Raw genomic sequence first — 11555 nt, forward strand, 5'->3', positions numbered from 1 at the left:
TTAATAAATGATAAATAAAATGTCAGGGGTTGGCTCTCGCCCATGGGATAGGTTTCAAGTTGGGGCAGTCATTCGTTGGCCATTCCCTCAGTTTCTACTCCATCTTTATCTCAGCACATCTTGTAGGCAGGACAAACATGGAGTTTAGGGTTTTATGAATGGGTTCATGTCCCTGTCCTTTCAAGGGAAATCCTGCCTGGGTACAGGAGGTGGCCACTTCAGTCTCTATATCTGCCTGTGATAGGAATCTCATCTAGGGTTACCCCTATAGAGTCTCAGTAGCCTCCCCATCCCAGGTCTTCTGCTTGTCCCAGTGATGCCCCCTGTCAATTTCCGTACTCACTTCGATCCCCCTCCTAGTCCCTCTCACCCCATACCTGAGTGCTATCCCCTTCCCTTTATGCATCCACCTTGATGACCAGTTAGTTTCCCCTTCTGGGTGAGATTCACACAACCTACCTTGGGTCCTCCTTATTACTCATTATCTTCATATCTGTGGATTGTAGCATGGTTATCCTGCACTTTATAGCTAATGCCCACTAATAAGTAATAATTCCACTTTAAACAAAGATAATTTCTATCTTGACGACATTTTCATAGATTTTCATAGGTGCTGATTTCTAGTCACTTCAGTGAGCCCATTTCCTACTTGAGCAACTTCAACTCCATTAAGCTTGGTTTTGCTTCTTTCTTTGTTTTCTCTTGTAGACATAATCCACAATCTGGGCCTATCCGTCTGCTTCTGCCCGGTGGCATATTTTTTAGCCATTTATTAAACTTGATTTTTTTATCAACTTCAAGTCTTTACTGAAATGTCACAAAACTCAGGCTAAGCTATGATAGTCTACTGAAATTTATGTGAATATTACTCAGTTTTCATGTTTGCCTTCCAAGCTTTATTCTAATAAATGATACAACTGAAAAGCTTTGCTTGTGTATACATTCATCACCCACTGCACTAAAGATCACAGGAGCTCAGAAACGCTTCTTTTACACAATGGTTTGTTCCCAAGATCTAGAGCAGTAATTAGTAAATAATATATGCTTATTAGATATTTGTTGTTGCTGAAGAAATGGCTCAGTGGGTAAGAACCTGTGTTGTTCTTGCAGAAGTTCTGTGTTCAGTTCCCAGAACCCAAATAGGGTGGCTCATATGCCTTATATCTCCAGTTCCAAGGGTGTCTGTTCATCTCTTCTGGCCTCCACAGATATTTTCACTACCTTATACACATCCACACACAAACACACATAAATAAAAAAGAAATAAATACTTACAGAATAAATATCTCTTAAAAAAGATGATTTCAAACTGCGTGTTTTTAATAAAAACCTCAAAGACAACGAAGACCACTGTTGACTGTTGAAGTGAACATGTGGTAGTACTTGGTGAAAGGTTAAAGATAACTGTAAGGAGAGTAATTTTTTAAGGAATCTTGGTCTTCTAGATAGCACTTGAACATAAGCATAGCATAATTTTCTAAATGCATTTATAGCCATGTGAGTGAACTGATGACATGAATAACAAAGGTTAACAAATCGGATGTTCAGGCATATATCTGTTCTTTAACCTCTCCGATATTACTGAGAACACTGAAAACCACATACTTGTCATGAGTTAACCATTTTTCCCCTTATATATATCCCATGCATTAAAGAATTGCCATTGTTCCAAAAATTTACCCTCTAGATTACAAGGTGATTAAAATGTAAATGCAAAATGCAATTTTTTTGTTTCTTAAGTCATTACACCTATACAAGCTATCTAGTCAGTAGGTTTTCTTCTATAAAATAATAATAGTAGAAATACCTTTCTGAGTCACCTAGTAAATATCTTACTAAATCACTGGAAAGGGTTTAAATATTCAGCATCCATTTTTAGAAAAGCAGTTAGCTTGTAACGTGTAACTAACACCGCAGCTCTTTCAAATGCTATTGTTAGTATTTATTTATAAGTATCATGTGTTACTGGGGTAGCTTTAATGAGAAGTCCTCCATAGGCTTATATTCTTGCATGCTTAGTCCTTAGAAGATGAACTGTTTGGGAAGGAATAGGAGGTGTAGTCTTGTTAGAGGAAGTTGTCCTGTTTGGAGAAGGTGTATCGTTGAGGCCGGCTTAAAGTTTCATAGGTAGCTTTCATTGCCCTGACCACAATGGTGTTGATCATGGCAGACCACCGTAGCACAAGAGCAGTAACTGACAGCTGATAGCTGTATTCTTATCCACAGGCCTTGGGCAACAGAGACACAGAGAGAGATAAACAAAGAAAGACATGTTCTGTTAAGTCAGATAAGAATAAGAAATGTTGCTAAATTCATGTCTTCCATTGACATTCTTTCCTTCTTTATAAGACCTCAAGTCTCCCACTTACTTTTTCCTACTCTTTGAACGGCAGCATTTCTTGGAAGGTATGAGTACTCGAAACAAGCTCTCTGAACTTCTTTTCATCCTAGAAAATCTATATTCCTTCCTTATGTTTAGTGGATAGCTTCTCATAATTTAATATTATATTTTGAAGGTCTTCTACCTCAGGTTGCTTCAAAATTAGTGTGCTCCTTTCTTTCTGCTTACATGGTTTCCAAGAGGTTTAAAGTAGTTCGGCTCACATGTGTCTGTAAATTGTACTGTGGGACTTTCTCAGACCAGCCTCTGGTACAAGTAAAGGGATGGAGGCTGCTGATAAAGTTTAAAGCTTAAGCCTTTTACTAGGTCCATCTTCCTGCTAGCTGATCTCCTTAACTTGACTATCTAGCCTGTGACCTGGCATGTGCCTTGTTCTAGATAACTCTGTTCTTGTCTACATCTGTTCCTTTCCTGTCCGTGTTCCATTCTCCAGTTTCTGCTTTTGTCTCCCTGCATCACTGCCTGAAAGTTCCACTATACTCCCAGTCTCAGTTATTGGTTGTCGGCTCTTTATTAAAACCAATCAACAGCCAGATAACCTCTGACACTAGTCTAGATTCATGTTAGCGAGGCGAGGAAGGATGAATATTTACAAAATAGAAAACCTGGTGATAGACAATAGAAATGAAAATATCAAGTTACTGCCCACACTTAGCTCCCTGCTAGTACAGAATTAACAATTGAAACTACAGAGTGACACTTGCACGCACTGTGAAAATAGGATATCCCAACAAAAGTTTTTTATTCCTGAAGCTTCCTTGGATATTTTCCTTAGTGAGTATTTATTTTTCATTATCTACTCTTGACAGTTCCCCCAAATTTTGAGATATAATAAATGGGTGAAAATTGGACATAATTACAGTGTTCGGGAATGTACATTGTCATATGGAAGATAACCCGGGACCTTGCTTTCTTTTCTTTCTTTCCTCCTTTCTTTCTTTCTTTCCTCCTTTCTTTCTTTCTTTCTTTCTTTCTTTCTTTCTTTCTTTCTTCTCATTTACATTTTGGTCATTTGTTTATATTTTCATGAAATATATCTATGGAAATTTGCCCATTTTTATTTTTTATTGTTTTGCTTTCCTTTCTGTGCTTTAAAGATAAAGTGATTGGCTTTTTCTGTTCTCTTCGATGCTCGCTCCTGTGTTGACGCCAGAGCTGAGCGCCTGTCGCCATGCCTCGGAAAATTGAGGAAATCAAGGACTTTCTACTCACAGCCCGGCGGAAGGATGCCAAATCTGTCAAGATCAAGAAGAACAAGGATAATGTGAAGTTCAAGGTCCGCTGTAGCAGGTACCTCTACACCCTGGTTCTCACAGACAAGGAGAAGACAGAGAAACTAAGCAGTCCCTGCCCCCAGGTTTGGCAGTGAAGGAGCTGAAATGAACCGGACCTCTGCATGTGACTATATAAAACCCTGAAAAGTCAAAAAAAAAAAAAAAAGATTGTGTTCATTTTATGTTTATTCTGCGTGATGTTCTCTGAGTTTCCCGGATTTATTGTGAGATGTCTGATATTAATTTGATGGAACCTCCAATCTTCAAATCTTTTTCATTTTTTTTTCTGAAATGCTAATTGTTCTGGTTTCCCTCATTTTGTCATTTTCTTGCAGATTCTGAACATCCAGCTCTAAGCTTTCTCTACCCCACGGTCTGGGCTGCCCTTCCAGAGGCTTGTACTAACACAACATGAGTTCCAGGATTCCTTCCTCAGGCCTGGCCAGCCTATGCAAAAGCTCACCAAAGGCATTCTTCACTTAAATTTTTGTTTACACTAATCATCATACCTTGTTTCTTTCTGATGATTACTTCTATTTTGTGCATACATTTGATGCTCCTGAAGTTTTGCTAATTTTCTCCTCTCTGTGTTGTTTTGTGTTTGTAAGTCCATTGTACAAATGGTACAACTTCTGCCATTCCCAGTATCTTCTTCTAATGTTTGTTCTGTGTCCAGATATTCAGCTCTCTTTTTGTGTATGCTGCATTTGTTTTCTTGTAATTTGAGATGGCAAACTACAGAAAATGATATTTTGTGAGGAGCCGCTAGGTAGAAAGTTGTTATGTGAATAGAAGCATTCTACTAATCTAGCATTAAAACTTTCTATTTTAGTGTGTCTGTGCTTTTGTACCGTGACCTTCACAAGGGCTGCTCAGTCCTCACTCTTTAGGTAGGAGGTCAGCAAATAGACCTAGTCTGTATTTATGTTTTTCCAGGACATTTAGGCTGGCATAAAAAATTAGCAAGTCATATTATCATCATGCTAATTAGATTGAATGGCCTTCCCTGAGGGCTAACTTTGATAAGAGAAACAGTAGGTTTGAATGTACTTCAAAATGTTTTAAAGGATACTAGTATACCTATATTCATTCCTGCTCTATTCACATGCGCACGTGCGGGGGAAGGGGGATGTACAGGGGCCAGGACTGGAAAAGCAGGTGAAAGAGTCCTTACAAGCAGAAGGGAGTGCAGTAGAATATATTAGGTATGAGAGTACAAAAGGGATTTCAGAGGAGATATAAGGTTAAAGAGAGAGTGAGATAAATGGAAGAGGAAAAAGAGAATGGGGAAAGGATCAAGAACCTGCAAACGTCACATGTCCTTAAGGAAATCTATAATATTATTAGAAAACAAACAAACAAAACAAACAAGCAAACGAAAAACTTTATGACTTCTATCTGCCAGGAACATCAGGAGATTTTTTTCTGGTATTTAGAGTGAGAGTCAGGCAGAGTTCCTGGAAGCGAAACACACGAATGTTCATCCAGAGGCCCTCAGATCTAGTCCTTCTCTAGGTTTCGAGTTTGAGTGGTCAACATTGAGATGCCTCAATCCATGCTTTCAGTTTATTTTCCTTCCCATTACTGGCTTTTATTTTGGCTTCCGTAATCATATATCATATGGGTAATTTCTTACCATTTAAACCTCAGTAGTTCTCAGAGGAAGTTCAGTCACCACATACTCTGTAAGTAGAGTACACGTAGGTGTGGCTTGGTTTTTACCAGTCTATAGTGAACTTTCTGGGAAGTGGTACATGCTGAGAAATGGCATTTAATATGCTTTACAGACTTGTAACCCGTATCTGGGAAGTAACCAGCATCAAGGAAGAGGAGAGACATCGGTTGATGTGCAGATAAGTTAAAAATTTCTTTCTCAAGGTCATTGCTGATGCAACGTTTTAATAGTTTAGCCATCAGCAGCACAAAGAGTCCACGTGCATACTGAATAGAATGTGAAGGTATTTTATTTTTATTTTTATTTTTATAGAGCTATTTTTTAATGATGTCACATAGACATGTTAACTAATTTCATTTTTAATTACTTTCATGGAGTGGAAGAATTGTAAGTGGTTATATTTAGAACTCATTTAATTAAAATGGATAAACTGAATTCTGAATGCATAATGTAGGTAATCTCACTCAGTTCTACCCCCGGCTATACTGCTGATCTAATTAATAGGAAGAGTTGCAGTGTATTAATGAAAGGAAAAGCAAAGCCCTTTCCTTTCCCTCACTGCGACTGTAAGCCATCGGAGTTCTAAGTAGGTAGGTAGTTGATATTAAAGTCTGGGTGTGTTTATTCAGTGCAGTAGGCTGCAGTGACATTTCTTATCATTTCAGCATAACTGTGCTAGAGGGCCTGTAAGTAATATTTGCTAAAGGCAATTTTACACATTGATAGTGTTCTTTGATGTTTAAGCTAGGCCCAACTGACAGAGCCCCTGGGGTTATCTTTCTGCTTCCTCCGCAGGCTGATAAACCAGTGTGTTTGATTACAGAAAAACAAAACAACCCCAAACAACTGAATTTAGTAAATTCTGAATTAAATTCACTTAAGAAACATATGAGTGTCATTCAGTGGTCACTTAAATAATAGTTATTGACTAGGAGGGGGAAGGCACTGCCATCAAGGGTGCAGGGAATCATCTCAAGAGGGAATATTTACCTGCATGAAACATTCTGAGCAGACCTATTTTATGCTCCTATGAAGGGAAAAGAATTGCAAAGTGGAGTACTCCTGCTCTGAAATGTGAGTAATATGTGATAATAAATTAATATGTATTAGACTCTTATTCTAGTGACTGGTTACGAGGCATTTGAGTATCTCATCTTTTAATCACAGCAGTATACAGCCTATAAGGTCAGTGAGAAAACTAAATTACAGCTAGCTTATCAAAGCATGCACAGGGAGTAAGAGGTGGAATATTAAATAAACAGTCAGAAAAGCACTCAGTTATCAGTAATTGCTCATTACATTACCTTTAAATAATAGGATATAATAGGATATAATTAAATAATAAGATATAATTTGTATGTATGTGTGTGGGTAGGGGATGGGTGTGCAGCATGGGTGTGCAGTGTGGGTGGGGTGTGGTTATGTGTATATATATATATATATATGTGTGTGTGTGTGTGTGTGTGTGTGTGTGTGTGTGCACTTATATATTGTGACATGGAGATGTACAAATGCAGCAGGATGAAATTTGTGGAGGTTGGGGAACAAATGCAGCTGTTGTATTTTTTTTTCACGTGGTTTCAGAGAGAAGCACTCTCATTCTTCACCGCTGTGTACATGAGACTAGCTGGCTTGTGAGCGTTCAGTAAATTCTCTCTCAGCTTCCCATCTCCTGGTGGTAATAAGCTGGTATATACTGAACTGGCTTTTACGTGGGCTCTGGGGGTCCAAACTGTGATCAGAAGAATTACAGGGCAAATTCTGAAACCTCAAATATAGTCAACTAATTTCTTCATTTTAATTGTCTTGCTTTCTGAGCAACCTTCTTGGGACATCTTCTAACACCGTAAGAATAAGACGGCGGTGAAAGGGGAAGATTGGACACAGATGTTTGGTCAATCTCCAGCTAGCAGCTTCTGTGTCCTGTGAAACTGCACATGGTGTTTTATGCTACTCCTTTGATTCTTCCTTCAATTTGGACATACTACAGAATTTCAGAAATTCCATTTGATTAATTCTGAAAATTTAACCAAGAAGTTATACTTTATGTTCATAGCTTTCTATAATTTGTTCTTTGTCCTAACAGAGCAGTTTTGAAAACACTGCCATAGAATGATGTCTATGTTGACTTCCTTCCATCTTGAATGATATCAAGTCCTTTCAGGGAAGCATGAGTAGAATTCTCTGATTTTGCACAGCTTTATCTAGGAAACTTATCTGCCCAATCTTTAGCATCTCTAATGCCCAGTCTATAGCTTGTTCACCACACACACACACACACACACACACACACCACACACACACACACACACACACACACGTTTGTGTCTGTCTATGTGTGTATGTATGTATATTATACATGCTTTTTCTGTCTTCTCTATCTTTTCATTGTTCTGACAAGGCAAGGCAGATATATCCTTTACTTGTGAACCAATATTATCTCCTTCCTGATTCTGCTTTCAAAGTTGTATATTTATACATTTGCCATTAGCTTTTATTAGTGTGCTTTGTATTTTTTCCCTGTGGCACTAATTTTCTTTTCCTTATCTATCCCATTGTAATGTTCACTGCTCTGCACATTGGCAGTGCTGTATGATTTGAACTCACCTCTTCGACATGTCCTATGCTGGTTGGCTGGCTGAACTCTTAAGACTATATATGTCCTGGAGTGTTGAATATAACATAATTAATATAATATAATACATAATACAATATAATTTATAATACAATCTAGCATGTTACAGATATACAATAGACCGATAGCCATCTACACTGCTTCATGCAGTGCTTTACTTTGTAATTAAAATGTAAAAATATTCTCCGTTAATGTGAAGATGCTATGATGAGTTATGTGAACTCAATTTTAAACTAAAAAAACACCTAAACTACTGAGAGTGGACTGGAGAGAGCGTTGCAGCCAATGGATCATTTTAGAGGTTGTGTCTTCTAAAGAGGGCTATCTTGCCTTTGCCTACGGGCATGTTTTGGGATTGTTAGTCAGACTAGTTTGTAAAATGGAAGAAGTGCCAGTGGTCTTGCTTCATTAAGAATGGCTTTCAGGGCATTCTTGTGCTTTAGTCACCCCCACCCTTACCAAGACTTCAGGAAAACCCAAGTGGCTAATTGTGCTCCATTTCTTTTCTTCTTCTTAGCAGGTATCAACACCAGTGCAGCTCACTAATATAACCCTTATCATAAAGTCCTCTGCCTCTGTCTGTTTCTTTGAGAATACAGTGACATTCATTGATGACTCACTTTGTTTTATTTGCAAGTATGAACAGCAAAAGGGACATAAGTAAACTATAAAATACAGTAAGGAAGAATAAAATCAAATGTGACAATCAACAGGAATTGATCAATCCTGTTGAAAACAGGAAACATCAGTCCTGTATTGTATACAAGGAAATTTATATTTTATATATTTTACTGTTTGTGGATCTGTCTTTGCTTAGAAGAGGTTAGTCTGTATTTTGTTCTCTACTTCTTATTAATTGCATGAATGATGATGCTGTAATGATCATCTTTAAAATTGAGAAACAGAAAAATGTCATGGGAAAACATATAATCAGAATTGTAGCAGAATGCATACTTCTAGGCTTTCCCCCTTACTGGAGTCTGCTTCAGGCCTCACGGAGAAGTGGTCCTGTGATGACTTTATGCCAGAAGGAGTAGAGAATATGTTAGAGAAGCCTAAAATGCCTCTTCTGACCCAAACCTTGAATGTGCAAATTGTCTAGAATTAGGAAGAGTACAGCATTGCCTTTTTCTAAAATTTAAATATCGGTAGTTTAGGGGAAGACAATTTCTAGCAATCTGCATCTTTATTCATGTCTTCTGGCGAAATTGACAGTGCAGCAGTCATTTTGGCAGTGCCAGTTAATTGGCTCAATTCTGCCAATAAAAGCATGGCGAATGATGGCACAGTTCAGTTTTAAAATAGTCACTCAAATGGGCCTGCTCTCTAGCAACCATCCTTATAAAACAGACCACCTTCAGAGGTATGAACAGGCAATTCAAACCCCTTGAAAATAACAGCAGAGATGTTTTCCTCCTTCCATCCCACCCCGATGAATATTAAACCTCCCTTTCTTGAAAAGTAAAAACAAATCAAGCACAGAATTTTCATTTCTCAACTTCACGTTAGTGGTGACGGCAGGTTGGGCAGTGTCTTTGGGAGCAGCCTTGATGCTTGTTTTTCTTCCTGCATTAGACGAAAAAATGCCCCTGAGATTTAATTATCTTTCTATATTATTTTTCAGTACAAAGCCACTTACTCTTTCATTGTGTTGCTGTGTTGAAAAAAAAAGCCTTCAGTAGATGCATTTTTTTTTCCTAATGGTAAAGGCAGAGTGACTTCAAAGATGGAATGTTCTTGCTTTCTTGTCTTTGACAAAAAGGAGACTAGTGCTTTAATAGTTTCAAGGTGATATGAAGGGGTAGGACTGGGTTCATCTGGAGAGAGTCTGAATTGGGAATTGGTTACAGTCCCTTCAGTTATCCTGTTCTCTTGTCTCTGTTCTCAGGTTCATTTTACTTTCTGGTCATGTACAATGTATGCATTTTGCTTCTTCAAAAGAGACGTTACTTCATGAAAGTACAAGTTGTTTGTATGGACCTTAGTTTAGATTAAAAATGTACATCAAAAATAGGCTGGTGATAGTGAATCAAGACAGGCTTATACTGATCTTTTAAGAAGGAAAATAACCAGGAACATTAATGAGAAAGTAGGGTGTAATTCACTGGGAATTTTGTTATTTGAGGCTTTTAACTCTTTTCTTCCTTGGTTACTGTTTCCAAGTTCTGGTACAATATGGCTGTGCATATAAATTCAGAGCTATAGTCTGAACATTTATTAGCCTCAATGATCCAAGCATTGAAATACTAATCTGCTGAATGCTAGTATTAGGGAATGGCAGCTTGGGAGGTAGTTAGACCATGAAGGTGAAGCCCTTATAATTTGCCTTAACATCTTTAAAAGACATACCAGAAATCTGCCATAGCATTCTATCATGTGCCGACACAGCAAGAAGGCCCCAGGTATGGTTAGGAGTATTCCAATTTCCAGATTCCAAATCTGCCACGATGTTAAATCTCCAGCCTCCCAAGCTCTAAGAAACATACTTTGGTCATTTGTAAGCCACCAGTTTCAAGCACTTTGTTATAGACACCTGAACAGAAAGTAATTTTATGACTTTTATACTTAGAGGTATTGAGACGCTCATTCTTTGATTTTTAATGATATAGCGAAAACTTGATTCTGCAGCATCTCCAGTTTCTATTGCCGATGCATTTGGCTTGTTTATCCGAGTTTTAGCTGGAAGGTCAGATCTGTTCCAGTTTCAGTTGCATAGATAACAAGAAGGAAAGGTGAGTGTAGAGAAAGATAGTCAGAAAATTCCTTGAGAAGGAAAGCTTGGGGAGAGAGGGAGACAAAATTAAGGCAGTAAGTACCCTTTTTTTTTTTTTTTTGCTGATGTGAAAATCAGAAGAATACGGGGAGAAATATTTAGGAACAAATCTAAATAATTCAACTGATGTTAAGCAATATTTATTTGAACTTCGCTTCAGCCCATCTGTCTGGGAGAGATGGTACTTATTCAACTGTTGACTAATTCATTTCATGTTCCCTCTCTCCTATCATTCATTTATTCATCTGCTCATCCATTCACTCACGGTCAGAGATTATTTATTTATTGAAACAATATAGAATTGGAAGATCGGAGCATGCAGGCAAGAAATGTATTCAGGATAATTCTGAGAGTGAAAATGTTGAGCAGCGAATGCTATCTAAGTGTTAACATGGACATTCACTAGACAATAAATAAAAAGTTAAGCACTTTATTTTCTCCTAATATTTATTTATTTTTATTAAACATTTTTTCGTACTGTGTTCTCGGGATGCTAACCAAGAACCTGTCAGATGTTATAGCAACACAATATCGCTGAGGACAGTTTAAATTGGGTGTAGGAGAGAAATGGGCCTAGTGCAGATACTGTAAAGTGTGGAGTTCTCCCTATAAATGAGCATCTGCCACTACCCATATACTCAAGACAGTGTTTTACCTTGTCAAACTAATAAATGGAGAAGAAAGAGAATATAATAGAAATCTATGTATAACATTTTTAGAAATGGCATTATTCAACTATTTCCATTTTCTACTGTTCATCCATGTTTCTTTGGGAATTCAGGAACATATTGATCAGC

The 11555-nt window shown here is 37.7% G+C and overlaps 1 pseudogene; it reads left to right on the forward strand.

Annotated features, from left to right (window-relative positions):
- Positions 1 to 3525: 3525 nt before the first annotated feature.
- On the forward strand, positions 3526 to 3841 carry LOC116900505 (annotated as a pseudogene).
- Positions 3842 to 11555: the final 7714 nt, after the last annotated feature.

Source organism: Rattus rattus, chromosome 5 (assembly GCF_011064425.1).
Source record: "Rattus rattus isolate New Zealand chromosome 5, Rrattus_CSIRO_v1, whole genome shotgun sequence".
NCBI classification, from domain to species: domain Eukaryota; kingdom Metazoa; phylum Chordata; class Mammalia; order Rodentia; family Muridae; genus Rattus; species Rattus rattus.